General features: G+C 51.8%; 1 protein-coding gene across 1 annotated transcript in view; it reads right to left on the bottom strand.

Moving 5' to 3' along the window:
- LOC123972553 overlaps positions 1 to 6892 on the bottom strand; it is a 42754-nt gene that overhangs the window by 34355 nt on the left and 1507 nt on the right. The gene's annotated exons all lie outside the window — the stretch shown is intronic.

Raw genomic sequence — 6892 nt, 5'->3', positions numbered from 1 at the left:
CATTTGGCCAGTATTTGAAAGCACCGTTTCACTGGCTTGTGGCAAACGATGTGGGCTACATGAAGTAGCAAGCATATTATATTTAATCCCTTACATTACATCATTTATTACATTGTATGCTATGCATTTTGAATACCATTTTGATGGGATGCTTAATAGAAATGATCTCTTTGCACAAAACTTTGGCTGTTATCAGTGTTTATTATTCATCTTTGCAAAGTTTCTTTTCTGATTATCACAGTTGTGGTGATATAAATTATGGCAGTACTAAGTTGATGTATATGTTTCCAGTGTGTTTGACAAGCACAGGTTAGAGATGAAAAACCCACGTAGAAAGGGAGAGATGGTGAACCAGTGGGTGAAAGACAGCCTCACAGAATATGCTGTCAGGACCAAAAAGCGTGAGGCCCATGTCCGGGAAGAACAGCCAGAGGCCCCTGTCCAGCCTCACATGATTCCAGGTACACAAGAGTAGTCTGTATACTTGTAACAAATTAAACCTGTGACCCTGCCATTATTCTAATGTGATGTTCAACTAAAAAAAACACACAGAAAGTGTTTATTGGACTCCCAGCACAGCTGGTTTACACGGTGAGTTTAATTTGCTCCCCTCAAGGAAGACTTTCTACCATCCTAGAGGTGACACTAACAGATATTTGAGGTATTTTCTTCCACCATAATTTGGTGGGGAAAAAAACTAATTGGGACTGTGACTTTGGATGTGGTACATTGCCCCCCGTCTTTCTTTCATTCTTGCTGCTTCTTCTGATGGTTCTGGTGGAAATGACAACAGTGATGTTGTTGTTAACTGTGTACGTCTGTTTATGTGTTTAAGGATGTACACCTATAGTCTATAAGTATGTCTTAGACTTACTTAGTATGTCTAAGGAAAGACAAACATGAGGAAGTGTCTCAGCAAGAAGTCAGGCCACCACAAGCCTCTAAAGCAGCTTCAGAGCTCCTTGCTAAGTCTGCGAAACGTAATATAATTTGGTCTTATGAGGATGGTGGTGGAGAGCATTGTCTTGCACGTAAATCCAGTCTTCCATGTGAGTCCTGGTGTGAAACAACAATTCAATTTAAAAAACATATTCATTAGGAACTTCATTTGTGCACAGTATCAATGTGTGTACCATTCACATTGGCAGAAACACAGCACAGTAATTCACCAGTCACACACATTCATACACTGAGCCTAAGTGCTCAAACGGAAACTAACATTCACACTCACTCATACACTGTATCTTGCCCAAGGACACTTCGACACGCAACCAGGGGGAGCCAGGGATTGAACCGCCAACCTTCCGATTAACGGCCAACCCGCTCTACCTCCTGAGCCACAGCCGGCCCCTATGTAACACACACATGTATTTGTGTTCCTTTAGTTTACTCCTTCTCTTGTAAAAACTGATAAGTGCTTCCTGGACCGTTCTGATTATTTTGCTGCTCATTGTAATGATTTTGTTTAGTGGATTGCGATGGATGTTAGATAGTGACCCCAAACAGGCTGATATTTTGAAGCTTATTACACATTCAATGAAACATTGTTATTTCCTGTTGTGGTGACAGCCCGGCTGTTGGTGAGTGTCCTGTTTCTCTTTTCCTCCCTCGCATTCTGGTTTCTCCTGTGCCTTCTCTCTCTCTCCCTCTGTGTGCTCTCCCTCTCTCCGCTCCTGCTCCTCCTTAACCTCCATCCCCGGCTGCCGTACCTGCCAGCCCTTTACAGAAGCATATGCATTTGACATGTTCTCCACTCTTTTAGTCAGATTTTCCTTTAATTCCATATATGTATGGATACCTTTGTTAATGCTGTTTGTCAGCCAATTTGCCCCTTTGGGAATGTTAAAGGTTTACTTTACTCTACTCTACTCAGGTCCCCACTGTGCAGCACGGCCGTATCTGGTTTACCGAATACGTGGCATTGCGCGGTGGAACTCTGACAGGAGATCGGATGCCGTGTTTGGTGGTAAAGGACGGCACCACAGGACCTACTCAGCGCCGCTGATTGACCGCCTCAACACCCGCTGTCAGCAGCTGTTCGGAGAGACTGTGGAGGAGAATTTCCAGGCCCCTGCTGATGTCCCTTTCTAATGAGCTGCTCGGGTTGGAGTACCTGTTTAGCCAGAGCACAGGTGAATCTGCACCCTTCTCTCTTCAGAACATTGTCAATGATGGACCTGGTCCAGAGGAAGAGGTGGTTCAGCCTGGGCAGCCCGATCCAGATCCAGAGGCAGACGAGGCGTACTAAAGCACAGAGGCACGTGACGATGCGCTTCATGCCGTCCTGCCCCACATTACGCTCACCAGCAATGAAACCTCCGTGTTCTCCCTCCGGCCTTTGTGAGTAACTGTGTGGCAATCTTTTAACAGGAGGATGCTTGCAGTCCAAACCCTCTTCCTGGCTTTCAAAGATTGGAAAAGTTCTGCTCTGTGCTGGTGGAGATTGGCCTGACAGAGGACAAGCTGTCGCTTACCACTGAGTAGAGGAACAAGGTCCTGGCTGTGATACAGAGGGTAAAGATGGCCATTCGCTACGCACCAGCACAACAGGACATGCGTGCTCAGCACAACAGGCTGATGTACACCCTGGTTAAGCTGTTGTGGCTGCGCTCACCTCAAGGGTCTTGCAGTAGTCCTGAGAAGAGCATCATCTTAAAGGCGTATGAGAGAATCCAGCACCGGATTTTGGTGGGGGATCCAGTACTGTGCAAAGCAGGCATTCCTCTACTAAAAATCAACATCAAGACTGTGTGGGACTTCATCCGTCGCCAAGAGAGGTTCCTAAATCTGCACACCACAAAACAGCCATCCATCATCACAAAGATCACCTCCATCTCATCTGCAGACCTCCCTCCAGCACCACACCAGCCAGTAGTCCTCCCTCCACCAGACTACCCCCAGAAAGAGTATGTGCCCACACCCAGCACGGCAGGGACAAAGGTATTGAAGGGAAGGACAGACATAAGCAGGCCACTCTCCCAGCCTCAACCACCATTACCACCTGTGCTACTGCCACTGCCAACTCCTGCCACCTCTACCATCACCAGACCAGTGCCATCCCTCTCTGCACCTGCAGCCCATAATGCCTTCCCCCTCATCACTGCCCATAATGCCTGCCCCCTCATCACTGCCCATAATGCCTTCCCCCTCATCACTGCCCATAATGCCTGCCACCTCCACACGGCCCATAATGCCTGCCCCCTCCACACTGCCCATAATGCCTGCCACCTCCACGCGGCCCATAATGCCTGCCACCTCCACGTGGCCCATATTGCCTGCCCCCTCATAACTGCCCATAATGCCTGCCTTTCAGGTTTCTTTGTATAAAATGGTAAATGTTCAGGAGCTGTTAGGGGTTCAGTGTGTTGCCCAAGGACCCTTCAACATGAGGGCATGAGGGGCTGGGACTCAATGTTAACCTGGATACTTTATATTAAGGTGATAAGTCGTGAAACTTGTATAATTTATACATTCATTCCACTCAGACTGATATATTTCAAGTGTTCATTCCTTTTAATTTTGATGATTATAACTGACAACTAATGAAAATCCCAAAATCAGTATCTCAGACATCGGGGGATTCCTTGCGCTATCTTGGAAGAGGTGTGATGCGAATTCGCTACAATCGGCGTCAAGGGGTTAAGTATGTGGTATAATAGAAACAATATGTAGTATAATATATCTGTGAGGGTTCTCAGTGATCTAGGTCATAGTTCCCCTTCAAGGGAACACGAACTGCGTCGGTGACGACACTATGGGAACACCCCTGGGCGTGGCAGGGCTGAACTATGAATGAAACTACTCCAATCCTATTGGTGTTACTAGAACGGTAGTGTGTGACGGCGTAACCGGAGGGGGTATATAAGCACGCCGGCACATAGGACACATTAGCTTCTTTCTATTCAGCAGGCACTCTGGCTATGTTTGGAAGCTCCATTTTCCTACCTGACATCGAGACGAAGCAGCAGAAGATCATGTCAAAGCGATTCCGACAGTGTGTCTTCCCTTTTGAGCGTTTCATCACAGAAGGTGATACCCATGGGATGTGCGTCTCATGCCTGGGGATGTCGCATGCTCAGGCGGCTCTCGATGGGGCTGCCTGCGACCGTTGCGAGGCCCTGCCCCTGAGGGTGCTGAGGTCTCGAGCGGCTCTCTTCCTAGAGGATGTTTGGATGCGCTCCCCTCGTGGCACAGGCCCCGCGGTCGCTGAGGCGTCACGGCGGCTCCGATCCTGGGGATCACAACGCGAGATCGCCGAGGGTGCCAGAACGGCTGAGGCCTTTTTCCGGTCCTCGTCCACGGAATCCTCCTCCCCTCGTCCCCGATCGGGAGCCCGTTTCACGGTTTCTCCCACTTGAGGGGCGAGTCCGGAAAGGCTGACACGATCTGGCTCTGAGGAGCTAGATGTGCTTAGCATAGAGGAAACGGAACATCATCAGCCCTCGCCAGGATACGAGGAGTTGGTGGAAGTGGTGACGCGGGCCGTGGCCAAGCTGCACATTGATTGGCCACAGGCGGTGCAGCAGCCATCGGCAGGCAGCAAACTAGATGAGCGGTTTCTGCAACACCGAGCGCAACCCCCGCGTCGGCCCCTACCATTTTTTCCGGATCTGCACAACGAGTTGTGTAGATCATGGAATAAACCCTTCTCTGCGCGGCTGTCTACGTCCCCCCGGCTGGACTACGGCAACGTGACGGGAATCAGACAGCACGGCTATGGAGCGATGCCAGGAGTGGAGGAGGCACTGGCTAGCTACCTCTCTCCCAACCTTGCCTCATCCCTCCGGACGCCGGCGCTCCCCACCAAGCCGTGTCGGATGACGTCCGATTTGGTGGGCGCCACCGGGGATTCCCGTGGGACACCGACCACCAGTCCCGAGGGACTGGTCCCCTTGGCGAAGTTCGCGGAAGCATAGCGAAGCACAGTAGTAGATGGCTACAGGCTGCAGTTCCGGGTTCGCCCCCCCAGATTCTGCGGGATGGTCGGGACTACAGTACACGCAGAACAGAGCCAGGTGTTGGGACAGGAAGTCCGCTCTCTTCTGAAGAAAGGGGCCATAGAATTAATTTCTCTGCCAGTCAGAGAAGCCGGCTTTTAAAGCCGATACTTCCTGGTCCCCAAGAAGGACGGAGGATTGCGTCCGATTTTGGATTTGCGGTCCCTGAACCAATCTCTGAGGAGATTCAGGTTCAGGATGCTTACCATCCCAGCCATCATCAGTCACATCCAATCTGAGGATTGGTTTGTCACGATAGATCTACAAGACGCTTATTTCCACATCTCCATCCGTCCCTCTCACAGGAAGTTCCTGAGGTTCGCCTTCGGGGGCACGGCTTACCAGTATCGGGTTCTTCCGTTCGGCCTAGCACTATCTCCCCGCACGTTCACCAAATGCATGGATGCAGCTCTGGCTCCGTTGAGGCTTCAGGGCATCCGCATACTGAACTACATTGACGACTGGCTCGTCCTGGCCCAGTCTCGAGGGTGTTAGCGGTTCGGCATCGAGATGTCGTCCTCGCCAACCTTCAGCGTTTGGGGCTGCGGCTCAATGCGAAGAAGAGCGTGCTGACACCCGCCCCAACGGACTGCGTTCCTAGGGGTGGTGTGGGACTCAACGACGATGCGGGCCCACCTGTCTCCCGCACGCATCGAGTCCATTTTATCCTCAGTGACCAAAGTGCATTTAGGCCGCACCATCACTGTGAAACACTTTCAGAGGGTGTTGGGTCTTCTGGCAGCAGCGTCCAGTATAATACCTTCCGGACTACTGCACATGAGAGCCCTGCAGTGGTGGCTAAAATCCAAGGGATTCTCCCCGAGGGGAAATCCGCTCTGTCTGATACAGGTTACGAGTGGATGCCTTCGTTTCCTATCCGTATGGAGGAAGCCTTGGTTCCTGTCCCAAGGTCCTGTGTTGGGAGCAATCTGTCGCCGAATAATTATTTCAACACATTTCGTGAGAGGCTCCTGGGAGGAGCATCATTTCTCTTGGCACATAAATTGCCTGAAAATGTTGGCGGTTTTCAGAGCTCTGAGGAGTTCTGCCCGCTCTCCGCAGTCGCTACGTCCTTGTCAGGACCGACAATACGGCGGTGGTGGCCTATTTGAATCACCAGGGGGGTCTGCGCTCGCGCCCATTATGCAAACTGGCACATCGGATCCTCCTGTGGTCCCAGGAGAGACTGCTGTCCCTCAGACTGATGTACATCCCTGGGACCCAGAATCAAGGAGCAGACCTGCTGTCGAGACAGGGATTGAGGCCCGGGGAATGGAGACTCCACCCCGAGGTGGTGGAGTTATTATGCGAAGAGTTCGGCCCCATAGACGTGGACTTGTTTGCGTCCTGAGAGACGGCACACTGTCCCCTGTGGTTCTCCCTATCACCCCAAGCCCCGCTAGGGCTGGATGCCATGGTACAGACGTGGCCGAGGCAGCGTCTGTATGCGTTCTGGAGCGAGTCTGCCAGGACGGCGTCAGCCTACTACTAGTAGCCCCGTTTTGGCCGGCATGAGTGTGGTTCTCGGATTTAATATCGCTCCTCGAGGGCCCGCCCTGGCAGGTCCCTCTGAGGAAAGACCTGCTGTCCCAGGCGGAGGGCCAGATCCTGGGACCTGGCAGTGGTTCTCGAAGCGCTGGCTGAGGCCCCCTTCGAACCCCTGGAGTCGTCTGAGGCCAAGCACCTGACCCTTAAAATGACCTTTCTCCTCGCTATCACCTCTCTGAGGAGGGTGGGGGATCTCCAGGCACTGTCGGTGTCTCCCCCATGCCTGGAGTTTGCCCCGGGGAGGGTCAGGGCCATCCTGCACCCTTGTCCAGGTTATGTCCCTAAGGTTCCGGCCAGACTGGCAGGGTCCACGGTGCTGCAGGCGTTTCATCCCCCACCTCATGTGA

This window comes from Micropterus dolomieu, linkage group LG06 (assembly GCF_021292245.1).
Source record: "Micropterus dolomieu isolate WLL.071019.BEF.003 ecotype Adirondacks linkage group LG06, ASM2129224v1, whole genome shotgun sequence".
In the NCBI taxonomy this organism is placed as follows: domain Eukaryota; kingdom Metazoa; phylum Chordata; class Actinopteri; order Centrarchiformes; family Centrarchidae; genus Micropterus; species Micropterus dolomieu.
This window is presented reverse-complemented; position numbering and strand designations above follow the sequence as displayed.